This window comes from Callospermophilus lateralis, chromosome 3, assembly GCF_048772815.1.
Source record: "Callospermophilus lateralis isolate mCalLat2 chromosome 3, mCalLat2.hap1, whole genome shotgun sequence".
Lineage (NCBI taxonomy): Eukaryota > Metazoa > Chordata > Mammalia > Rodentia > Sciuridae > Callospermophilus > Callospermophilus lateralis.
In genome coordinates this window covers 156,717,134-156,744,057 of record NC_135307.1, presented here as the reverse complement: position 1 = coordinate 156,744,057, position 26,924 = coordinate 156,717,134, and the positions used below count along the sequence as shown (strand labels likewise).

General features: G+C 38.8%; 1 protein-coding gene and 1 pseudogene across 1 annotated transcript in view; one reads left to right on the top strand and one right to left on the bottom strand.

Moving 5' to 3' along the window:
* Positions 1–26,924, top strand: part of Dtd1 (D-aminoacyl-tRNA deacylase 1) — a 188,758-nt gene that overhangs the window by 107,608 nt on the left and 54,226 nt on the right. The gene's annotated exons all lie outside the window — the stretch shown is intronic.
* On the bottom strand, positions 740–26,924 carry LOC143393509 (ragulator complex protein LAMTOR5 pseudogene; annotated as a pseudogene).

Sequence of the window (26,924 nt, the reverse complement as noted above, 5' to 3'; positions counted from 1 at the left end):
CCAAATCAGAACAGTAAGCTGGGCAATTGAAATAATTCTGCAGTAATAGTAAATGTAAAGGGATTCTTTCTTGGGAAGGCAAGCTGCAATTGACTATTTTGATTTAGGTATTGAGTAAAAAACAATTTTGCAAATCATCATGCAAAATCATTCCTTTAACATGAATTTTTCACACTATCAAAACCATATCAGAAACTGTTAGACATGGTGCTGTTTCATTCAAGCTACAGCAATTCATTAATATCCAGAGCTATCCACTTTTTAATTTCTATTTTTTCCCTCCCTCCAAACAGATTTATTGAACATAACAAAATTCTATAAAGTATCCTGAACCTGCTGCTTTGAAACATGATCTTTTCTTACTAATATCTTGAGATGTTGGCTAAATTGACCAAATTATGTATGCAATGTTCATATATGAATATACCACAGTACTAATTAAACAACCAATTAATAAATAGAAGGAATACCAGTAGAGGAAGAGGAAGAAGAACAGGGGGAGGAAGGAAGGAAGGGAAAGAGGAAGTACTGGGGACTGAAAGGGAGCAAATTATATTCCATAGATGTATGATTATATCAAAATTAACCCCACGTTTACATATAACTATAACATACCAATAAAAACATTTAAAAAATAGAAAAGAGCCCAAAGAACATTAATGGACTTTTAATAGTTTTATAATTAACATCAGTAGAGTTGAATTCCTATGACAAGCTGCTGGGGAACACATAAGAAAGGTCAAGAGGCCACTTTGTGCATTATCACTGTGATGCCATTATGATGAACATCATCGTGTTCCCATTATCTGAATCTTAACACACCACAGGAATATCAGTGAGGTCAGAAGTTAGCTTAGCCGCTTGCTGGGCTAGGACGATATCACCCTAGCACAGTCCTCTGACAGAATCTCATGGCTGCTGAAATTAAGTCCTTGTGCATCTGTACTCCAGCAATGGATGGATTCTTCATTGTGTCCTCCTAGTGCTGCTCTAAGGTTCCTCCATCCCAACTGCAGTCCAACACAACTTAGGACCCCACCACATCCACTTTTTTCATAGATCACAACTGGGCAATTAATGTGGAGCAATTTGTTTTGCCAACATATTAATTAAGTTGGTACTCACTTTATCTACCAGTGTTTTATATTGTGAACAAATGAACAATACTGGGTAGGGGATGTGTTCCTTATTTAGATACAATGTTAATCCCAACAGTATGTTCGAGTAAAAGGATACAGCCAGTTCACATGAAGTTTGTTTGGACACCCAGTTCTCATCCAGTCTTCTATTTCAATCCCATAAACCAGTGCTCCTATCTATCCTCCTGTCTAATCCTTTTAGGACCTCACCAGCAGGTTTGGAATCACAGAGCATTGGGCTCCATTAAAAGTTTCTCTTTCACTCCCTGGCCATTTTACCCATGCACATGTACTTGGCCCCCAGTCTCCAGCCAGGAGTCAGGCCCAGAGACCATGGCTCCTTCATCAATTCTTACTTCATTTAATTGGTCACACATTCACCCTCAGTGATTCAGGGTCAGTCTTCTCATTGTCATTCTTGCCTTCTGGCTTTAAAAATTCTTCCAAACTATAATAAATAGATAACACTTTTTTAGAATCTTTTGATGTTGGGAGGAGGAGTTAGTAGGGGTCCTTCATTTGGCCTGAATTTTAATAATGTCACTTTGAGACATTTGTGCTGGTCACATCAGTGTCCATTTTATTTACCCCATTCCTAAATAGCCTTTGAAAACTTCCACCCTCTTTACAAGAGTTCCTTGGCTATCCCCTTTGTCTTTCCCTATTCTCTTGTGAACCCCTCTGAGTTTCTTAGCTTTGTATTGGAAAGCTAAGACAACATATTGGTATGGCTTCTCAAACTGTTGCTTGATTTTGCTTAAGAAAAGTTTCATGATGGGGTGGAGTATTTTCTTTTAAGGGGTCTTCTTGGTCACAGCATTTTTCTTGACTTGGGCAAGGAGCATATTAAGTGGATGGATATGCCAGTCTTCATAAAGCCAATCCACCGTGGCTATCATAGGCAGCATATTGGCCACTTGGGGGTGGGGGTTGTCCTATTTGACATTTAAAGGAAGAGCCGGATAATTCTCCTTTTCAGGATAAACATAGTTTATAGTAGCCTGTGTCCCTTGGGAGCAGCCACTGTGATCTGCCTCATATAAAACCATCTGTGGGTATTCAGTGGTAAGCTGTGGACCCAGCATCAATATTTATTCACTGCTATATCCAACGTGTTCCTCTGTTTTGTAGAATTCAAAGCCAGTGGAAACTGCTCACAGCTGATTTTACTCAAGGTTCTTCAGAAAGCTGACAGTGACGACTCACAAAATGAGACAACTCCTTCACTCTGTGTGAATTGCTTATTCCTGTTCTTTGATGATTTCTCTTTTTTAATTGATTTTTTTTCTTGATTGATGTCTCATCATTGTACCTCCAGATTTTTCCTTGCAGCAGACATGTCTTTGGCCCTACTTGGAGACTGGGTTAGAACAGAGTCTCATGGCAGGTATTTCATTAGGAGTTGAACAATACCATGCAGACTCAGTCCTTCTACAGATACTTATTTAGCACTTACTCTGGGCTAGGCACTTTCTAGACATGTGGGATGTAGCAGTGAATACACAAAGCTATGTATGGGGCTCATATTGTGAGGTGTTGAGGGGCTGAATGGAGCTATGGGAAACAGTATAAAAATAGGTGTCTCGGATGATGAGGAATGTGATTGAGAAAAAAACTGGGCGGGGACAATGACCAGGGATCCTCGTAGGCTGCAGTTTTAGGGACCCATTTGAGCCAAGACCTGAGGGAGAGAATCCTGAGGGGATATTGGGAAAAGCCTTCCAGGTGGAGGAAACAGCCAATTTAGGGGCTAGAGGGGCAGTGCTAGGTGAGTTTGCGGCACTGGGTAGCTTGCAGAGCATAAAGGTGGCAGTGTTGGTGATGGGAAGGTGAGAGGGATGTCAGGGCAAAGTAATAGAGACCCCAAATCTAAATGGCTAGAACTTTGTCTAGAAATGTGGATTATATGACTATCCTCTGAAGAAAGAGCAGGCCCCTCTAGCTGATGGACCAGGCCACCAGACTTAGTGAATTGGAGGAAGAAGAGAGAACCTGACTTGGTGTATTAGAGGAAGAAGAGAGAAGTGTTTTTCTTTCCCCCCTGTGATGCTGGGGATTGAACCCAGAGTCTTGGACATGCTAGACAAGCATTCTACATCCCTAGCCCAAGGTATTTGTAATGAACGTCTATACACATGTGTAGTTTTTTTTTTTTTTTTGATTGGAATCAGACCCAGGGCCTTGTGCATGCTAAGCATGCACACTACCATTGAGCTATACCCTTGGCCCTGGTTTTGATTGATGGTGTGATTCACCTTTTGACAGGAATGAAGGCAGTTTCCTATAATTTAAAGAAACTTGTTTGAAGAAGGTTGATTGGGCTTCTGCCTCCTTCATCTTTGAATAAGGCCTCATCACTACTTCTGAGGTGGTTCAAGTTGGTCATTTCTACTTTGACCATCTACCAAAAGAACAATTGGATAGCAGAGACTGGTTTCAAAGAGAGTAAAATAGAATTTATCTTTATCTCTGAATTAATAGAATCCATGTACCAGCCATCTCTGTTTGAAGTTATATCAGTACAGGAACATAGTTCCCTGGTGTTCAAAAGATGCTTATTCTTTGGCAATTGATTTCTTCATCTATCAAATAATATTGACTCCTGCCTTGCATGGTATTGGGCTTTCGGAATATGATGAATAAAACTGATGCATTCTCCTTACCCAGTTGTCAGACCTGGTTGGGTGGGGCAGACAGTCTCCAAATAATCTTACTCCGAAGTCTCACAGTGTAAACTGTGATGTGTAGCTCAAAGAGGACAAGGTGTCACAAGCTTCCTTGAGTTGAAGTTGACTTAGAGAGCGAGGGTTGTTAGTAAGCAGAAATGGTACAGGGAGAGCATTCCAGGGAGAAGGAACTGCATGTGCAAAGATTCTGAGACATAACAGGAGTGCTCTGGAGTATTCTTATACATGTCAGAGAGTAGATGGTAGACTTTAGACATAATTAAATGTGTTTTAGGGCATGGACATTTATCCCTAGGGTATTTGGAAGGCCCCCTACCCAGAACAATATATCATAGTATACTGGATAACTGAGTGTTCTTTTTGCTGTCTTCTTGCTTTTTATTTTCTAGTGTTTGGTCATTTTCATTCTGAAGCAGTCACAGAAATGATCTGAGAAAAGGTTTTCTTCTTAGGAAAGTGGTGTTTAATTGGTTAACCCATATACCTGGGACAAAAATGGCATATCATTGAATAGAGAGCAGATGATCCTTGCCATTATTTGTCATTGACAATTGAGAATGGGGGTGAAGGGTGTGTGGGGTGGGTGGATGGGGATGGGGAGGCATAATATGTAGCAGATAGAGCTAACAGGGGCCAGAAGGGGATGACTGAATGAGAAATCAAAAATTCAGAAGCCTCTGAAAGCATTATAGACCATTATGGGAATTGAAATTAGAAACATTGTATACATTTTTAATATTTCTGCTAGGAAAAAGACTGTAGCCATGTTAATGTTTAATGCATAGACTGTAATAGGGAGCTGAGCAGCTCTCTGTGGCCCCATTTTCTCAGTTGTCTTCTTTCAGAAAAAGTTGGGCTCTATTTTAGGCTTGTCTTTGAGAAGTGTACCTTACCAGGAATGAGAATCCTGAGGTCAGAAATGGCCTTTCATTCCTCTGTGAACAGGTTCAACAAGTGACAAATGATGTGCTCTGAGCTGGGGCTGTAGCTCAGTGGTGGAACATTTGCCTAGCCTGTAAGAGATACTGGGCACCATCCCCAGCAGCGTGCATGCACACGCGCGCACACACACACACACACACACACACACACACACACATATTTTCTGTTTTCAGGCCCCATTTGCACCCTTTTGAATATATATTATGTAAAATTTCTAAGATTTATATTCATTTTGGTATTTATGAATTCTTTTAGCATTTTTCTCTCCAGATTTTCATAGTCTTCTATACCTCTGTTAGGAACAGAAAAAGGGAATGAAATACACAGTCTGTTCTTTTTCCTTTTTCCTTTTGACTATGATTTGAGAGCGATACAAACGAGATGTTAGTGTGTTCTTGGATTTCAGTTTTCTGTATCATGGCAAGTTTATTTGGACAGTGGCAGGATAGAGTCAAGGTGGTCAGAAGGGGTATTTTTTTTCACTAATCTTATTTAAAATTGCCTGTACATGTTTACAATAAAAACTGGTATGCCTTTGAGTCAATTTTATTATTTTATTGTTTTAAAATTATCTGTACCAACACTGACCAACTTTTTGCAGTTGTTGAAAATATTCTGTATCTGCATTGTTCAGTACATTAGTCACTCGCCTCTTATGACTAATGAGCACTTTAAATGCAGGTAGTGAGACTGTGGAACTTAAATTTTAATTTAATTTTACTAAGTTTAGATTTGAATAGCCACTGTGGCTGGTGTCTACCATGTTGAACAGTGCAGAGCTATAATGCCCACCCTGCTGCCTGCATGGGCAGTGAATAATTCCTATTCCCCAACCCTGGCCCCCACTGTTTAGAGAATCTCACATCAGGTCAAACATAAAGCCAGGTTTTAGTCTGCCACTCACCTTTTAGTGTCAGTGTCAGGAGTGGAGGCAGAAATACCAAGAAGGTATGTCCTTGTCAAGAATTAACATCTTGTTTGACTTAAAGCACAGTGACGAATGTATAAGAGAGCACTTATGCACATTCATGTTGTATACAAAATTTGTCCAAATTATACCCCAAACTGCTCTGCCCTTAGTTTATTCTTTAGTTAATGTACATATTGGTCAATGCAAGGATTTAATTAAGGTTTCATTTTTTGTGTGTGTGGAATTAAATATAACATGACACCTAAGACAAGGAGTTCAAATGTTTCAGATTTGATGCTTTGCTTGTAAACAATGGAGGTAATGAAATGGTTTTTAATCTTAATTCCAGAAAAATCTCTGGAATATAGATGTTGTATCCTTACTTCTTCTGGTCATTTGCCAGTGGGATTGCCTTTGTCTGTGGCATTAGGAGTAAGCTAGTATGGGAAGAAGAAGTCATCTTACCCTGATTTTATCCAAGGTTAACTAATTTTAACAGGGACAGAATAAGCCCTGATTAGTGGATAAAATCACATTGGTAAGAGCACAGTGCTCTGCCAGCTATTGATTAGTTGTCTCTGAGGTCAGTGGCTCAAAGGGACACAGTAGAGCTGGTATGAGCCAGTTAGAGTGAGGAGGAGCCCACTGATGCTTGGAAGGATGCTATGATTGCTGACCCAGACTCTTAGGCCCAGAAGTTGTGCTTACTTTTATAAAATCATTCTTGACAGCTTTCCTGCCAAACAGGATAGAAATGCATGCGAATTAACCAACATTTTTTATAAAATGTCAAACCTTGTAGTCTTGATATAATATATGCAACATATAAATTTGGATATTTTCTAGAGACATGACATGACCATTGATTCATCTTTTCTGGTCTTATTTGACATTTGACCACCAAGACTTGGTTTTAATAGGTAGTAAATTTGGTAACAATTTTTTTTTTTTGCTTTTCTTTTTGTTACTCTTTATTTTTCTTTTTTTACTCTTTATTATGGTGGTTGTGGCATATAGGAAGGAAGGGGACATTGATTTTCAAGAATCATTTATGTCAACAAAGAGACATTGATCATTGGATAATATAATTTGTTGTTTTATACCAGCTCTTTTGTAATAAAAATTATTCATTTAAAGTGAATCATGCTTAATTGATATTCATTTGGTTTATTCCTTTGTTCTTACCTAAATACCTTGAAAGCAGCACCATTATCCCTCATTGTGTGTCCAGTGCTGGTGTGGTTTTACTCAGAAGTCGACATATGCAGGAGCAGAGTCCCAGGGACTATCTTCAAAGGAAAGGCCTTGTGTAAGAAATTGGGATAGATTAGACCTGCACTGGCCAGCATAGTGATCTCTAGCCACATGGAGCCAGGGAAATTTAAGTTCCTGGACATTTAATAAAATTAAAATTAAAATTCTACTTAGTCACAGTAGCCACATTACAAGAGTACCATTGACATGTGTGTCTAGGGGCTACTGGTGCTGGACAGCAAAGGTAGGGGTTCTTTTAATCCTAGAGAAAGTTCTACTGGACAGTCGTAGATATTTCTGGAATGAGTTTTATTTATCCAGTCAGTAGATGTTGCTGAAATCTCCTTGTCAGATCCATTTCTGACCACAGGTACACTGTGAGGGAACTGAAATCCAGGCCTGGCACTGATGGATCCACTATGAGGAACAAGATGGAAGAAGCTAGTCCAGAAATTTCCATGTATGGGTATCAGTATTTATGTGCTCATTGTTCCCTGGGCATATAGATGGGGTGGGTAGGACACTGTCTCTTTCCTCAGTGGGGAAGAAGGAGTGTATTTTTATAAAAGGGGAGACTGGTTTAGTGTAACAGAATTCTGCCCAGCACATGTTTGTGGTCACTCTGTGACTGCTTTGAGCTTCCTTTTCTTCCATGATCATGGTGGCGCTTTCAGTGCTCGCCTTCCATAGTGTGGTGAGGGTTAACAGAAAAACATTCTAAAAGCTACTGCTCAGCACTCAGCATTAAATAAATTGAGGCTATTATTACTCTAACCTTTTATATCATAAAAATGGTTGAGAAGCTAAAAAGTAGCTTCAGCTGGAGATGGGGAAAGGAGGCATTTACTGGGGACAGGAGCACAGGAGCAGCTGGTTCACGGGCAGCTGGTCTCGCCTGTGCGTGAGGAATGATTGCATATCTCAGAGGACTCTCCTCAGTAAAATCCTTATGTAAGTGGGGTGCTTTGCACACTCCCATGTTGGCCATGTTCTTATGGCTATTGTGATTTCTGTGTCAAGGCTCCATTGTCCTCTGTGGACATTCATGTTCACAAATCTCCCTGAACATTCTCCAGAGGGAGAAGAAGGTAGGATTCTTGGTCAGGCTGTCTACAGCCTCACAAGGAATGTCCTCCATCTCTCAGGAGGGCAAATCTTGAGCAGGTTAGGCCACCTGCCCTGCAGTCTTGTTGTGGGTACAAGTAGGGAGAGCAGGGTCTTGCCAGACAAGGCAAGATGACAACTGTGGTTTCTGTGTTTCTCTTGAGCTCTTGGGTTTGCCACCTCAGCAGGTCATGCTGAGGTGCCTGCCTGGACTCAGGGACCTGGTGGGTGATAGAGATGCAGAGTAGCAAGGAAATTCATGGGAGTGACCAGCACATTCCAGCAGTCTAGAAAAGAATTACTGTATTTGTCATAGGTGAGCTGTATTTTTTTTTAATTGTTTTCCCTTTACAAAAAACCTGAGAAACTAGAGAAGAATCTTATTTATTTATTTATTTTTATTAGTTATTCAAAACATTACAAAGATTGCAGAATCACATCGGTTACACACCCACATTTTTACATAATGCCATAATAGTAACTGTTGTATTCTGCTACCTTTCCTATCCTCTACTATCCCCCCTCCCCTCCCCTCCCATCTTCTCCCTCTACCCCATCTACTGTAATTCATTTCTCTCCTTATTTTTTTCCCATTCCCCTCACAACCTCTTATATGTAATTTTGCATAACAATGAGGGTCTCCTTCCATTTCCATGCAATTTCCCTTTTCTCTCCCTTTACCTCCGACCTCATGACTCTGTTTAATGTTAATCTTTTCCTCCTGTTCTTCCTCCCTGCTCTGTTCTTAGTTGCTCTCATTATATCAAAGAAGACATTTGGCATTTGTTTTTTAGGGATTGGCTAGCTTCACTTAGCATAATCTGCTCTAATGCCATCCATTTCCCTGCAAATTCCATGATTTTGTCATTTCTTAGTGCTGCGTAGTACTCCATTGTGTATAAATGCCACATTTTTTTTTATCCATTCATCTATTGAGGGGCATCGGGGTTGGTTTCACAGTCTAGCTATTGTGAATTGTGCTGCTATGAACATCGATGTGGCAGTATCCCTGTAGTACCCTCTTTTAAGGTCTTCAGGGAATAGTCCGAGAAGGGCAATAGGGGGTCAAATGGTGGTTCCATTCCCAGCTTTCCCAGGAATCTCCATACTGCTTTCCATATTGTCCGCACCAATTTGCAGTCCCACCAGCAGTGTACAAGAGTACCCTTTTCCCCACATCCTCGCCAGCACTTGTTGTTGTTTGACTTCATAATGGCTGCCAATCTTACCGGAGAGAGATGATATCTTAGGGTGGTTTTGATTTGCATTTCTCTGACTGCTAGAGATGGTGAGCATTTTTTCATGTACTTGTTGATTGATTGTATGTCCTCCTCTGAGAATTGTCTGTTCAGGTCTTTGGCCCATTTGTTGATTGGGTTATTTGTTTTCTTATTGTTTAATTTTTTGAGTTCTTTGTATACTCTGGATATTAGGGCTCTATCTGAAGTGTGAGGAGTAAAAATTTGTTCCCATGATGTAGGCTCCCTGTTTACCTCTCTTATTGTTTCTCTTGCTGAGAAAAAACTTTTTAGTTTAAGTAAGTCCCATTTGTTGATTCTAGTTATTAACTCTTGTGCTATGGGTGTCCTATTAAGGAATTTGGAGCTCGACCCCACAATATATAGATCGGAGCCAACTTTTTCTTCTACCAGACGCAGAGTCTCTGATTTGATATCAAGGTCCTTGATCCATTTTGAGTTAAATTTTGTGCATGGCGAGAGGAGGGGATTCAGTTTCATTTTGTTGCATATGGATTTCCAGTTTTCCCAGCACCATTTGTTGAAGATGCTATCCTTCCTCCATTGCATGCTTTTAGCCCCTTTATTGAATATATGATAGTTGTAATATTGTGGATTGGTTTCTGTGTCCTCTATTCTGTACCATTGGTCCACCCGCCTGTTTTGGTACCAGTACGATGCTGTTTTTGTTGCTATTGCTTTGTAGTACAGTTTGAAATCTGGTATCGCTACACCTCCTGATTCACACTTCCTGCTTAGAATTGCTTTTGCTATTCTGGGTCTTTTATTTTTCCATATGAATTTCATGATTGCTTTATCTATTTCCACAAGAAATGCCGTTGGGATTTTGATTGGCATTGCATTGAACCTATAGAGAACTTTTGGTAATATTGCCATTTTGATGATGTTAGTTCTGCCTATCCATGAACAGGGTATATTTTTCCATCTTCTAAGATCTTCTATTTCTCTCTTTAGGGTTCTATAGTTTTCATTGTATTAATCTTTCACCTCTTTTGTTGGGTTGATTCCCAAGTATTTTATTTTTTTGGAGGATATTGTGAATAGAGTAGTTTTCCTCATTTCCAGTTCAGAAGATTTGTCGCTGATATACAGGAATGCCTTTGATTTATGCGTGTTGATTTTATATCCTGCCACTTTGCTGAATTCATTTATTAGCTCTAGTAGTTTCTTTGTAGACCCTTTTGTGTCTTCTAGGTATAGGATCATATCATCCGCAAATAGTGATAATTTAAGTTCTTCTTTTCCTATCTTAATGCCTTTAATTTCTTTTGTCTGTCTAATTGCTCTGGCCAGTATTTCGAGAACTATATTGAATAGAAGTGGTGAGAGAGGGCATTCCTGTCTTGTTCCAGAATTTAGAGGGAATGCCTTCAGTTTTTTTCCATTTAGAATGATGCTAGCCTGAGGCTTTGCATATATAGCTTTTACAATTTTGAGATAAGTTCCTGTTATCCCTAGTTTTTCTAATGTTTTGAACCTAAAGGGATGCTGTACTTTGTCGAATGCTTTTTCTGCGTCTATCGAGATGATCATATGGTTCTTATCTTTAAGTCTATTGATGTGGTGAATAACGTTTATTGATTTCCGTATATTGAACCAGCCTTGCATCCCAGGGATGAATCCTATAGATCCCAATATCAACAGTACATTATCTAGGCACAAGTTTTCATTATTGATACATTTATAGTTAGATTCTAAGGCTATAGATATTGGTTTTAATTATTACTTAAGAATATATTCCTTAGTTTCATAAAAGGCGTACCATATCTGGTGGCATATAGAAAACTTAATTTCAGACGAAGGATGTTATACTTAGAGGGAAAGGAGTGAGGGTATGAGGTTAAACCAACTTAGCACCTTTGCAGAACTCTAACCACTAGACTGGTAATTTATGTAAGAATGTATATATTCAACCTCTTATCTATTTAGATAGTTACCCTATGTATAGATAGCAAAAGTTAGGAGATTGAAAGTGGGATAGAGAGAATACGAATTAAAAAAAAGAAAAAAATAACAAGGAAGAAAAGAGAAATAAGAGAAGGGAAAGGGAAGTAAGATAGAAATAAAGAAAAAAAATGGGGGGGAGGTGGGGTATATGCAATTCCTCTATATTATATTACTTTGGTAATTTGTTCATATACAGTTCTTGATTTCACATATGCTGAAGTTGTGGAAGAGAGAGAAGAAAAGAGAAAGAGAGCAAAAAAAAAAAAAAAAAAAAAAAGTCTCTCAGAACACTGTTTTCCTTGCTTCCAGTAGGTGGTGTTGTCTGTTCCTAGCTTGAGCCTCTGTATTCAGGGTGGTGGGTATAGCCAGTGTGAAAGGAAATGAGCTTCCACCTGTATCTTCCCTACTCTAGTCTCTGAGGTAGAAACCAGGTGCCTGTACAGTTGTTGTTTTGCGTTGATAGCTACAGCCCCCAAAAGCTTGTGGGAAATAATTTGAGTTATCGCAGCTAAGGGTGGGGGAGTTGGAAACCGGGTACCTGGATCAGCCGCAGAACCGTGCTGGTAGCCACACCCCCTTTGATGGGTTTTAAGGATTGATGGGCTTCCTCCGGACTAGCACTGGGGGGAGGGCCGGACTTCCTCCTCCGGTCTGGCTGGGCGCCTGGCGCGTCTTCCTCCTCCGGTCTCAAGAAGAATCTTATACTCAAGGTTAGGCAAATCTCAAAAGTGATTAGAATAACATTTGCAAAAATAATTGAATAAAGTTTAAAAAAAATCAGTTTATTTATCTTATTGCAGCTATTTTAATTTCTTATTTCTTTATGTTGTTCTACACATTTATCCTTCATATTGGTGAAATCAACACATTTTTTCATTTAAAACTTTTTTTCAGACAATTTTACTGAGGTTGACAAAACTTTGTATCATTTTTATGTTTGTATACTATTTCTTTGGTCAGATTACCTTGTATTAGCTTTCCTTCATTATTGGATATCTAAATTAATTTTGATTTTTAATTTGTAATACAAAATTGAATCAGTTTTTCCAATAATGTTTGAATAAAAAGAAATTCCAAGAAATGGCTATGAATGCCTTTATGTATAAACAAACCTGTAAAACTTTGGCAAAACATGTAGAGAATTTTACTATTTTTTTAAAGGTTTTCTAGGATCTACTGATGTCTGTTTTTAACAATAATTATATAGTTCAATTCTGTATTATAAACTTAAAATGACTTTACATATTTATAATGGAAAATTTTATACACAATAAACAGAATAGTCTATTGAATCACTGGTTCAGTGAATACCCCATTATGCCATTCTGATTTTGTTAACCCTCCAATGCTACTTTGAAGTGAATTTCATTTGTACATATTAAGTGTTTTTTTTCAAACATATGGGTTTATATATCCTTACCTTGACTTTCTGGCTGCATTAGCCCAGGAATGTACAAAGCATCTCCTATGGGCACTGGGGAACCATCATGTTTTTTTAAGTGGGGGAAGGATAAAGTAGTGAGAAGTATATTTTATGGAGTGAATTTGTTAGCTTTCTGCAGGATGCTTGGTGTGGAAAGGCCCAGAAGTGAGGGGATGGTCATCTTCGTCTACCTGTCTGTATGTGATGCTGCTACTGTATAGTCCTCCCCGCCCCTCCCCCCATTTCTCTCTTTCCTTACCCTCTTTTGAACAGTGTTTGTGATTGAGCCTTCCTTTGGCTGAAAGTAATGGTACAATAGAATTCTCAGTTCTAGGTTCCTTAAGTAATAAGAACATTCTCTTTCTATCATAATAAGACCCTGTGACAGGGACTCTAGAGTTGTTTAATTTGGCAGCTGAGAGGCCAGGCAGCTTCTCCATTATTTTCTTGGTATCCTCACAGTTGCAAAATGGCTACCTCAGCACTGTGCATATACCCTTTACACTGTGTTAGAGGCAGGCAAAAGGGTTGGTGTTTCCCTCATTTTATTTTTATTAGGAAGAGGAATCATTTCTGACTGTGTCCAGCATTTTTCCTTTCACATCCTCTTAGGCACAGCTGGGTTACTGTCCAGGAAGTCACTAGGAATATTTGGGAAAGAAAGTTCCTGACATTTTATCCCCCTGGAGCAGAGTTTCAGTAAAGAAGAAAGGGTACTGGTAAAGAGAGCCTGTTGTAGGGGCTCTTGTTTAAAAGCCTGTTTTACATGTGGAAAAGGACTGAATCTGCAGGAGCTTTCTCCCAAGTAGCAAGTAGGATGTGACAGAGCAAGGCCTTAATCCAGGTCTTTGGACCTAAGTCCATGCAGGTCTTTTCCTCATGTCACCCAGAGTATCTTTGCGGGGCCTGGGCTGGGAATAGAGGACTGGCAGTGGCTCAGCAGGAGGAACAAGGAGGGCACAGAATTGGGAGATGGGGAGGAAGGAGTCCAAGGTGGCAGCAAGGCTCTAGGTGGGGGAGCAGCAGGCAGGGCGGGAACATGGTAAGGGACAGCTTGAGGGTTTTTGCTCATGTCAGCAGGACAGCCGTGGGACCATCCTGGCATGAAGTGGAGCCCAGGTAGAGAGAGAGTAGATTACCTAACACACTTCGTTTAATGAATTCCTGATGAATGAAATGTACCAACAAGTGCCCTGATAAGGCAGTGGATATCTTTTAAAAAATAATATGAATGGTCTTCCCTAAATAGTTTACTTCCTACCAATCCATTATTTCCTTTGGTAGATCCTGGCCAAAAAAAAACAAAACAAAAAAAAAAACCCTTTTTTTTTAAGTGGGGGAAGGATAAAGTAGTGAGAAGTATACTTTATGGAGTGAATTTGTTAGCTTTCTGCAGGATGCTTGGTGTGGAAAGGCCAATATGGAATGTCAGACAAAGAGTTCAGGATATACATGCTTCAGATGATCTGGAGTCTCAAGGAAGACATTATACATCAAATTCAGACAATGAAAAATCACTTTGACAATGAATTACATAAACAAATCCAAGAAGCAAAAGATCAACTCTATAGGGAGATAGAGGATATAAAAACCAAACAAACAGAAATCCTGGAAATGCAGGAAACAATAAACCAAATTAAAAGCTCAAATGAGAGTATTAGCAGCAGAGTAGAACACTTAGAAGATAGAACTTCAGACAACGAAGACAAAGTTTTTCAACTTGAAAAGAACATAGACAGCTCAGCGAGAATGTTAAGAAACCATGAGCAGAACATCCAAGAATTATGGGATAACATCAAGAAACCAAACCTAAGAGTTATTGGGATTCAAGAGGGTACAGAGGTTCAAACCAGGGGAATGAGCAATCTATTCAATGAAATAATACTAGAAAACTTCCCAGACTTAAAGAATGAAAAAGAAATCCAAATACTAGAAGCCTACAGGACACCGAATATACAAAATCATAAGAGATCCACACCAAGACACATAATAATGAAGATGCCCAACATACAGAATAAGGAGAGAATCTTAAAAGCCACAAGAGAGAGGAAGCAGATTACATATAGGGGTAAAACAATCAGGATAACTGCTGATCTTCCAACACAGACTCTGAAAGCTAGAAGATCCTGGAACAACATATTTCAAATGCTGAAAGAAAAAGGGTTCCAACCAAGAATCATGTATCCAGCGAAATTAAGCTTCAGGATTGAAGATGAAATAAAAATCTTCCACGATAAACAAAAGTTAAAAGAATTTGCAACTAGAAAACCAGCTCTTCAAAACATCCTTGGCAAAACATTACAGGAAGAGGAAATGAAAAATAACAATGAAAACCAACAGCGGGAGGTAGTACAGTAAAGGAAAAACTAAGCATAGAGGAAAAACAAATCATGATAAGTATCGTACATAAGCAAATATGGCTTTAAATACAAACCATATCTCAATAGTAACCCTAAATGTTAATGGCTTAAATGCACCAATCAAAAGACATAGGCTAGTAGAATGGATTTAAAAAAAAGATCCAACAATATGCTGCCTACAGGAGACGCATCTGATAGGAAAAGACATACACAGACTGAAGGTGAAAGGTTGGGAAAAATCATATCACTCATATGGACCCCGGAAGCAAGCAGGGGTGTCCATACTTGTATCAAATAAAATAGACTTCAAGCCAAAGTTAATCAAAAGGGATAAACAAGGACACTACATACTGCTCAAGGGAACCATACACCAACAAGACTTGACGATCATTAATATATATGCCCCAAACAGTGGTGCAGCTACGATCATCAAACAAACTCTTCTCAAGTTCAAGAGTCTAATAGACCACAACACAATAATCATGGGAGATTTTAACATACCTCTCTCACCACTGGACAGATCTTCCAAACAAAAGTTGAATAAAGAAACCATAGAGCTCAATAATACAATTAATAACTTAGCCTTAATTGATATATACAGAATATATCACCCAACATCAAGCAGATACACTTTCTTCTCAGCAGCACATGGATCCTTCTCAAAAATAGACCATATATTATGTCACAGGGCAAATCTTAGCAATTACAAAGGAGTTGAGATACTACCATGAATTTATCTGATCATAATGAAATGAAATTGGAAATCAATAATAAAATGAGAAAGGAAAAATCCTACATCACATGGAGATTAAACAATATGCTACTGAATGAACAAAGGGCTACAGAAGACATCAAAGAGGAAATTAAAAAATTCTTAGAGGTAAACGAAAACTCAGACACAACATATCGAAATCTCTGGGACACTATGAAGCAGTACTAAGAGGAAAATTCATTTCATGGAGTTCATTCCTTAAAAGAAAGAAAAGCCAACAAATAAATGACCTCACACTACACCTCGAAGCCTTAGAAAAAGAAGAACAAATCAGCAGCAAATACAGTAGAAGGCAAGAAATAATTAAAATTAGAGCTGAAATCAATGAAATCGAAACAAAGGAAACAATTGAAAAAATTGACAAAATTAAAAGTTGGTTCTTTGAAAAAATATATAAGATTGATAGACCACTAGCCATGCTAACAAAGAGAAGAAGAGAGAGAACCCAAATTACTAGTGGTAGAATTTTTGCTTCATAGCTTTCTTTCTTTATATGCATGCTGTGGGTATGTTGGCATAGTAGAACTGTGAGGGAGGGTGACATCTTCAAGGTCCTTGGTTCTGTTGTCCCACGTGAGTTGAATGCACTGGAGGAGTTTTCTGGCCTTGCACAGGAGAGCATTCAGGATGGAACAGCACAGGATATAGGCCTCCACCTGGTCATTCAGCAGCTGGCATTAGGCTTGCCCCAATGCTTGGGATGAAATGGGCTTTCATTGTATATTCACTAAACAAGTGAATGTTCTGTGCACTTGCTTTGGTTTCTGTTTTTATTTTATTTTTTTTAAATGTCTATTCCAATCTTTTGCTGTTTTCTTTTTTTTTTTTAGAAGAGAGAGAGAGAGAGTGAGAGAGAGAGAGAGAGAGAGAATTTCTAATATTTATTTATTTATTTTTAGTGTTTTTTTTTTTGGTGGACACAACATCTTTGTTTGTATGTGGTGCTGAGGATCGAACCCAGGCCGCACGCATGCCAGGCGAGTGCGCTACCACTTGAGCCACATCCCCAGCCCCTGGTTTCTGTTTTTAAAGAATCACCTAATTTGTAAGTCTTTCAGATTGCTGATTTATCAGATAAAATGCATAAAGTGAGCTGATGATTCTAAATAGGAACTAAACTCATTCCTGGTTGATTTAAAGATTCATTTAGAGCTGTTCATTTTGCATAGAGCTAATAGAGTACAATGCCTGAGATCCACTTTAAAATCTTATTGTGTGACCATATCTTTGTTGAAAGGAGAAATTTGTCTATAGTCATTTTAATCTGCTACATAATGAGTGTTTAAATAGCTTCTTATTCACTTCCATTTCAGACTGAACATTATTTGTGTGTCCCTCAAAACAGACCAAGGAGATGAGGCAGAAATGTTGAAAAGGGAGATCCTTTCATTGGTCCCTTGTGATAAGACAGAGAAAGAGAGGGACAGATAATCTTTCCAAAGCAAGACAGGTTAAACTTCTGTTGCTAAGTTCCATAGTGACTTACCACTGACTGGTGTTCCCTCACTTGCTCTTTTCACCATCTCTGTGACATGCTTTCCTTCCTTAGTTTTAATTTTGGGGGGGGCAGTTGAATCCTCATTTGGTGATATCTTCCTGTTTAAAGTTTCTTTCTCCCATTTCCTAGATTGGCAATTGTTGAGTCCAGAAGGAACTGGGGAAATTGGCTCATTCAGCAAATGATGTGGAATAATGATCTGGGTCCGAGGCAGGCCAGAAAAGTCACGCTGGGATAAGTGGTGTAGAACACAGGAACATTGATCTATTGCAGGTCAGACCTAACTCCTTAGTGGTCTGACAGGGGTTGTAGTCCCTGGTACTGTGACCAGGACCAGGTCAGTCTTAGATGGCTCTGTGTTGGTGCTTGATACAGAGGTACCATGGAGAACCTTGCCTGTCACATAGGATGGGAATTGGATCACAAAGTTGTCTGTCACTACCTCTGTTGGGTAAGAAAAATGGGGAATTGTCTATAAAAATTTTAAGAGGACAGCCAGATGAATGTTCTTAGCCAGTGCCATTGCCGTATTCTATAATTTTTCTCCCTGACCATCATGCTTCCCACCCTGGGAGTAGGCTTTGATCCTTGTCTACCCAGTTTCCTTCCCTGAGAGCTCAGGCTTTGGTCCTTGTCTCACTAGCCTCCTGTACCTGCTATTGCGCATTTTTTTCTGGAGGCTTCCCCTTCCTGCATTTCTGCTTTCTGGACCCTCTCCCTGTCTTTGTGTTTCTTGGGTTTCTTTCTTATTTATGCCAAAATCCATCTCCATGTAATTTTTTTTCTGAGAAGAATTCAGAAATTAATTTTTCTGATTTTTAAAAAATCTATTTGAAAATGTCTATAATAGTCCTTACACTTGACTGTTGATTTGGATGGGATATCAAGTTCTGGGTTCAAAAACCTTTTCGTCAGAGTTCTGAAAGCTTTGATTCTATAGTTGGTTCTTCTGTGAGGACATTTCTCCATTTCATTCTCATCTTTTGGCTGGGAATCTTTCTTTTCTCTTTCTGGATCCTGTGTCTTGATCTTTTATATCCTCAGATTTCATGAGAATATATCCAACTTTTGTCCTATTTAGTAATCTAAGGTTTCTTAAATCTAAATTATTTGTCTTTCTTCAGCTCTGCTACGTTTTCTTGTGTCATCATCATTATTATTATTACTATTATTACTGTTTTCACACTTTCATTTATTTTTCTATTCTCCTTTTTTTCCTGGAAAGTCTGGAAATCAACTGATAATCCTACATTGGTCCTTTGTTATAAGCTTTCTCCATATTTTCCATATTTGTACTTTCATCCAGAGGACAATTATTAAATTTTATCTCCCACCACTTCTACTGAATTTTTTATTTTGGCAATCATTTTTAATATCCATGAACTCTTTTCTTTTTTTGTGCCAATTTCTACTTTTTTTTTTTTTTTTAGTAGAAGCCATTTTTGTTGGTTCATTTGCTTATTTGGCTTTTAGGGGTATTACATTTTCTTGATGTTATCAGAAGATACTATTTGGTTGTGTGTGTGTGTGTGTGTGTGTGTGTGTGTGTGTGTGTGTGTGTTTGATGGTGGGGGTTGAATCCAGGGCCTTGTGCATGCTAGGCAAGTGCTCTACCTACCTCTGAGCTATATCCTTGGCTCTAATTGGGATTTTTTTTAATGATCATTTTTATTTGCTGAATTGTCTGTTTGATTGGCATCAGTTGTTCTGTTTATCCTATTTGGTCCTTTTCTTTTGAGCTACAAATGCTCCCTCCAGTATCTTGGTGTCTGATATTTGTTCATATGTAAGAGTGTTCATCAGCATAGATTCAAACAGATTTGTGTAATAGATTGTTTTCAAGAAGGTCATTTTGGTTTTCAGCGATCCTCTTCTCTGAATGGGAGGATAGCTGGGCAGTCACATGTGTACATGTGGATAGGAACCTCAGAAAAATAATGAAGGAATCCTGATGGACTCAGGTGTGAAGAGTTATGTGCAAGGGATGGAAAAAGAACACTTAATCAAAACAAGTATGAGAGAGTGGCCTAGTCCTGTAAAATAGAGTGAGTCGTTTTATGAGCAGAGTATTGTGTGTTTTTAACACTTACTTCTAGAGAGTGGCTCTCTAACCATTTTCTATCCTGGGCCATTTGACAATGTCTGGGAGACACTTTGTTGTCACAAATAGGAGGCGGGAAGTGCTATTGTCCTCTGGTGAGTAGAGGCTAGGGATGCTGCTCAACACCCTCAAATGCACAGGGGAGCCCCACACAAAGAGTCATGTGGCCCCTGATGTCAGTAGCACAGAGGTTGAGCAGCACGACTGTGGAGGACGTTGATGAAGGAAAGGGTGGGCCTCTTGCTTAGGGCAGTGAGGCAGTGGGAGGAATGTCAGCCCCAGTTGTGCTTTTCCACTCTGTCAAGGGGAGATGGAGTGAATAAATAAATACGTTTCTGTCTCTGAGAACTTGTTGAGGGAGAGTGCCTAGATCCAAAGTGTCCAGTACCATGACCACTGTCCACAGTGGCTATTGAAATTAACCAAGACTCAATAAAATTACAAATTTAGTTGAGTTGTGTTAGCCACATTTCTGGTGCTCAGCAGCACACTTGCCACTGTGGCAAGTGTATCAGACAGTGCAGAGATAGAACATTTCTATCACATATCATCCTGCCAGACGGAGCTGGCCTATACAGTGTTGGTAATATTTTAGAGAATTTTGAAGAGTAGGAGTGCTGTTATGTTTAAAAATTAAGTTTTCTATTTTACGGTATCAGAAGATAAGAGGAGTTTGAAACAAATTACCAATTGTCACAAAATTTGAATTTTTACAGATTAATTGGTGTTCATTACTATCTTCACACATAAACATCCATAATGCTCCCCTCAATACCCAAACCTACTCAAATACCTACAGAACTTTCAGCTCCCGACTACATGCTTCCTTTACAATAAATAGTAAATAGTTAATAAATGAAGCGGGATGGAACTCAAATAGATGAAAGTGAGAGCAGCTTTGGATGTTATCCAGCAAGTTCCCCTGCTGTTGAGAAGATAATCTCAGCTTTATTTGAATCTATGATGTCTTGTTGGGTTGGGTTTTCTTTTGGGAATTGAATGTCACATTCAGATGTCTTTGCTAGGCTATGGGCATCCATGCAATAATGTTGTCCTTCTATGACAAGTCAGAAGTTACATTCAGGTACTGATAGAATGCCAGATATGGGGTAAGATTTAGCATCCCAAAGGAAGTGAACTAAAGGCCTTGTCAAAGTATTAGTAATGAACCAATGATGTTGGAGGAAACGTCACCATTCATCATAAATAATACCTTCAGCACTGGGGATAGACATGAAAATGAGTGAGTCAGGACCATGGTAGCTTATAACATAGGTGGATTCCAGTGTCTTCTTCAGAGTAGGTTAAACAATTTCATGACATGATAATGAGCTCAGCTGCTGATACCAGGGGAAAGGAAGAGCTGGGCCAAAGTAATTTAGCTCAGTCTCAGTGTTTGCCTGGGTTAGAAGATTGTTCTCTGTGAGAATGAGCTGATTGGAGGCAAGGAGACCTTATGATTCCCACCTGTCTCTTAGAAAGGCTTTCTTGGAAAAGATAGTGATACTGTGCTCCTTCATGGACTTTAAAAAAACAAACAAACAAACAAAAAAAAAACTTAGAGTGCAGTGTGGAGATATTAGAGACAAAATGCCAAAGGACAGAAACATTATTGGAACCTTGAACATGTTCTAAAAAGGGAAAATTTTGCTCTTGGAGCTCAGTATATTCTGAGTCCACTTGCAGGGTTTTGAGCCCTTGTGTTTCTGGATGCTTGGCCATCTGAGCCTTCTCATGCCATCCATCCGCTTCTCCTTGGCTAACTATCAGATCCAGCCTTTAGCTAAGACTCTACTAGAAAAGGGGATTGGCTTATTTCCTGTGCTTTCTTCAGGTCTCTTTCCACTTAGATTTGGATAAAGAGGGTAAGTGGCACGTGGAATGCTCTCAGCAGTTGTGTTTTGGCGTTAAAGATGTAGCAGTTGTTGGAGAGGTGGGAATACTGGATCATTACCCACCAGAGAATTTGGAAGCCTTTTCCTATGTGGGGGCAAAACCAAAGCAATTATGTCTGTGGTGGAGGGCATTACTGACCACATCTGTTCATGGAGCCAGTTTTGCCTTCCCTTCCTGCAGTTTATTTGGAGCATCACTGTTTTTTGGTTTTTGGAAGGAGCTCTTTGTTAGGAATATCTTTACTTCCGAAAGCCAGAAATGGTAGCAACAACAACAAAAATCACAACAAATCTTTTTCTGCTGCTTTAGGATTTTATGTCTTTTGAAATAGAATTATCTTCTTTGGGGCTGGGATGTAGCTCAGTGGTAGAGCACTCTAGTTTAATCTCCAGCTCCACAAATAAATACTTTTGATTTCCAAATAGGTAACCTGGCAGATGGGTGGATTGCTCTTGAGTTTGGGCAGTTCAGGGTTTTGTGGTTGACTTTGGGAGAGAAAATGGAGTATGGGACCATTTTTTATGGGTGGAGGACCCACTATAAAAAATGAAATTTGATGCTTTCACAATGATGTAGGGAGTTACCTCCACAGAGCTAGATTAATAGCTAATCTCTTGAAAAAATAACACAGAAAATGACCTTTTACTTCTGTTCTCTGAGGCAGATCAAGTGGAGTGCATTTCTAGGCAGAAAAACATTTTGTGTAAATTATACCCAAGGAAGCAGTGTGACTTGGTGCTCTGTAATTAGCCCTGTCCTGGTATTTCAGCCTCTGAAAGGAAGTGTTGCTGTTGTAATTGAGTTCTTTTTAATCCCTTTAGTGGTACATTTACATATTTTAATTGAATGTTTCAGAATTTAGCAGGTGAAGCATTTCTGAAGTGCTGGCATCCTGTCCATCTGGTGTGCCCCATGGAGATACAGTGTACTGAAGGGGCCCAACAGCAGTGTGAGCCTGAGCATAAGAAGTGGGATGGGGACAAAGTGTGACATCTCTTGGGTGGCCTCCTGAATGTTTTGCTGTTCCTGTGCAGCTTGCCATTTTTTACCTGGGTGCTCCTTGCTGCTAAGCAGTTAATATCCTTATAAGAGAGTTAAATAGAGTGTATCTGACTCCTATTTCCGTAACTCCCTTGCACATTATCAGGATTTCAATTATATTGAGAAAGACAAGAGTTCTGTTGATAAAACACATGGTAATTGGGGGAAACCAGAGACCTTCTTGGTCCCGCTTCAGGTTTTTCCAGACACCCCTGCCCCACTTCCCCACCTCTAGTACTGGGAATCTAATACAGGGCCTCTGTATACTAGCAAAATGCTCTGCCCTGACTTATATCTCCAGTTTAAACAACATTTTTTAAAAAATTTGTTTTAATTAGTTATACATGACAGTAGAATGCATTTATGCACTTTAATATATCATACATAGATGGCATATAATTTCTCATGTTTTTGAGGGTGCATGTTACAGAATCATGTTGATCATGTAGTCACATTATAAAATGTCTGTTTCATTCTACTGTCTTTCCTATTCCCACATCTTCTCTCCTCCCCTCCCATCACTTCCCTCTACCTAATTTAAGATAACACTACTCTTCTCTAGTGCCCCCACCACCCTTTTTGTGAAATGGCATCTGCATATTAGAGAAAACATTTGGCCTTTGGTTTTGAGGGATTGGCTTATTACACTTAGTATGATATTCTTTAACTTCAACCATTTACTGGCAAATGCCATAATTTCACTCTTCTTTAAAGCTGAGTAATATTCCATTGAGTATATATACCACATTTTCTTTATCCATTCATCTATTGAGGTATACCTAGATTGGTTCCATAGTCTAGCTGTTGTGAATTGAGGTGCAATAAACATTGGTGTGACTGCGTCACTATAGTATGCTGATTTTAAGTCCTTTGGGTATAAACCAAGGAGTGAGATGCCTGGGTCAAATAGTGGTTCTATTCCCAGTGTTTTGAGGAATCTCCATACTGCTTTCCATAGTGGTTGCACCAATTTGCAGTCCCACCAGCAATGTATGAGTGTGCCTTTTTCACTACATCCTCGTCAACATTTATTGTTGCCTGTATTCTTGATGGTTACCATTCTGACGGGAGTGAGATGAAATCTTAGAGTAGTTTTGATTTGCATTTCTCTAATTGCTAGAGATGTTGAACACTTTTTCAAATATTTGTTGATCAACTGTATTTCTTTTGTGAAGTGTCTGTTCAGTTTCTTAGCCCATTTATTGATTGGGTTATTTGTTTTTTTGGTGATAAGTTTTTTGAGTTCTTTATATATATTAGAGATTAATGCTTTATCAGAGGTGCATGTGGTAAAGATTTTCTCCCAATCTGTAGGCTCTCTCCTCACATTATTAATTGCTTCCTTTGCTGAGAAGAAGCTATCCCATTTATTGATTCTTGATTTTACTTCTTGCACTTTAGGAATCTTGTTAAGGAAGTCAGATCCTAGGCTGCTTTTTCTATTTCTATGAAGCATGTCATTTGGATTTTAATAGGAATTGCATTAAAGCTGTTTAACACTTTTGGTAGTATGGTCATTTTGACAGTATTAATTCTGCCTCTACAGGAGCATAGGAGATCTTTCCATCTTCTGAGGTTTTCTTCAGTTTCTTTCTTTAGTGTTCTGTAGTTTTCATTGTAGAGGTCTTTCACCTCTTTTGTTAGATTGATTCCCAGGTATTTTTTTTCTTTTGAGGCTTTTGTAGATGGAGTAGTTTTGGGGCTGGGGCTGAGGCTCAGTGGCAGAGTGCATGCCTAGCATGGGTGAGGCACTGGGTTCGATCCTTAGTAAACCACATACAAAAGTAAGCACAAAAAAAGGTAAGTGGAGTAGTTTTCCTAATTTCTCTTTCAGTGGATTCATCACTGATTTATAGGAATGCATTTGATTTATAGGTGTTGATTTTATATTCTGCTACTTTGCTGACTTCATTTATTCATTTTAGAAGTTTTCTGGTGGAATTTTTTTGGATCTTCTAGATATAGAATCATATCTCATCAAATAGTGATAGTTTTGAGTTCTTCTTTACCTATTTGTATCCCTTTAATTTATTTCTTTTGTCTAATTGCTCTGGCTAGAGTTCAAGGATGATGTTGAATAGAAGTGGTGAAAGAGGATATCCTTGTCTTATTCTAGTTTTTAGCGGGAATGCTTTCAATTTTTCTCCATTTAGAATGATACTGGCCTTGGGTTTATTTAGCATGTGTAGCTTTTACAATGTTGAGGTATGTTTCTACTATCGCTAGTTTTTCTGGTGTTTTGCACATGAAGGTGTGCTGTATTTGTCAAATGCTTTTTGGCATCTATTGAGATGATCATGATTCTTGTTTTTTAAGTCTATTAATATAATGAATTACGTTTATTGATTTCCATATGTTGAACCAACCTTGCATCCCTGGGATGAATCCCATTTGATCGTGGTGCACTATGTTTTTAATATGTTTTTATATGCGATTTGTCAAATTTTTTTGAGAATTTTTGCATCTATGTATATTAGGGTTTTTGGTCTGAAGTTTTCTTGATGTGTCTTTGTCTGCTTTTGGTATCAGGGTGATATTAGCCTCATAGATTGAGTTTGGAAGGGTTCCCTCCTTTTCTATTTCATGGAATACTTTGAGGAATATTGGTGTTTATTCTTCATTGAAAGCCTTGTAGAACTTGCCTGAGAATCCATCTGATACTGGGCTTTTCTTGGTTGGTAGGCTTTTGATGGCATTTTCTATTTTATTACTTGAAATTGATCTATTTAAATCATGTATGACCTCCTCATTCAGTTTGGGTAGGTCATATGTCTCTAGATATTTGTCGATATCTTTGATATTTTCTATTTTATTAGAGTTTGAAATAAATTTTCAAAATAGTCTCTAATTATCTTCTGTATTTCAGACGTGTCTGTTGTGTTATTTCCTTCTTCATTTTGTATTTTAGTAATTTGAGTTTTCTCTCTCTTTCTCTCTGTTAGCTTGGCCAGGAGTTTATCTATTTTATTTTTTTAAAGAATCAATTTTTTGTTTTGTCAATTTTTTTCAATTGTTTCTTTTGTTTATATTTAATTAATTTCAGCTCTGATTTTTGTGTTGATTTGTTCTTCTTTTTTCTAGGGCTTTGAGATGTGGTGTTAGCTCATTTATTTGTTGACTTTTTATTCTTTTAATGAATGTATTCAGCGCAACAAACTTTCCTCTTAGTACTGCCTTCATAGTGTCCCAGAGATTTTGATATGTTGTATCAGTGTTCTCATTTATCTCTAAGAATTTTTTATTTCATCCTTGATTTCTTCTGCTATTCATTTATCATTCAATTGTGTATTATTTAGTCTCCATTTGTTATAGTAGCTTCTATTTTTTACTTAATCATTGGTTTATAATTTCATTCTAGTGTGGTCTGATAGAACGCAGGGCATTATTTCTGATTTTAATTATTTTTTAATGTTTGGGGTGCTTTATTCCCTTGTTTTTTCATGTTGTTAGTGTGTTTTCCCACCTAAAATTATGGATCTGAGGCAGGATAAATTTCACCCTGTAGACCTATAGTGTCCCTGGAGGCTTTCAGTGCTTCACCTTTACTGGTGAGACTAATATCAACAGCACCCAGTGTACACAATATGTAGCCTTAAACCTAATAGTTCCCACTAAGGCGTCTACTGCTTTCTCGCATTAAACCAAAATGATGAGTTCAATAACTATCAATAGTACAAACATAATATTTGTTAAAATGATTTACAATTTCAAATGGTGGATGAGAAAACAGAGGTAGTGTAGTATGTAATATTTGTGAGGGAGGAAGAGAGAAGATAGAAGTAACAATTCACAGGAAGAGTGGAAGAGGAGCTGACCGAGACTGGTTGTGGTTGGAGAAAAGTTGGAAAGAAAATAGACGAGAGAGGAAGAATATGAACAAAGAGAAAAGACATAAGAGACATAAGAGTACAATAAAAATGCAAAACAGCATTCATATATCATTGTCCTCCACACACTGATGGATAAAAAAACATCCTGTTCCAAATATGGTAGAGAGATTAGTGAATCAAAAAATAAAATAAAATAAATCTTGCTGGAAAGTCGAACTGTCCCTGTCAGTATTCAACAGTTTCTCAGCCTGATCTCTGATATCTCTTGGGATCACCAAACCCGGGCTCTATCCCACCGATATGGGCTTCAGATACCTCAGACTCAGTCACGCTGCAGTTCCAAGATCTCAATTCTGCTCCTACTTGCAGAGAGACCACCAGGATACACTCATGCCAAGGAACAACCCCCAAATGCAGCAACATTCTAAGCAGGAAGACCTCAGGCTCCTCCAAACTTGCAGGCATCCCCACACTGGACCTGCAGGTCCCAGCTGGAGTCCCCAGACAGAGGCTTTTGTGGTGGTAAACCTGCTGGCACCCAGGCCCCAGGCCCTGGCTGGTGTCCCAAAATGGGTGCAGCCACATGCAACCAAACCTGGAATCTCCCCTGAAGCAGTCCTCTTGGCCATGGTAGCAGGGGTAGTGGCGATGGTTGTTAGCAGCAGGCAGTAGAGGGTCAGCAGTAGTGGTGGCTGCAGCTGTGGGGGCAGCGTCACCAGGCAATCTCCAGGGATCAGCAGCAGTGCCAGCTTCAGCTGCAT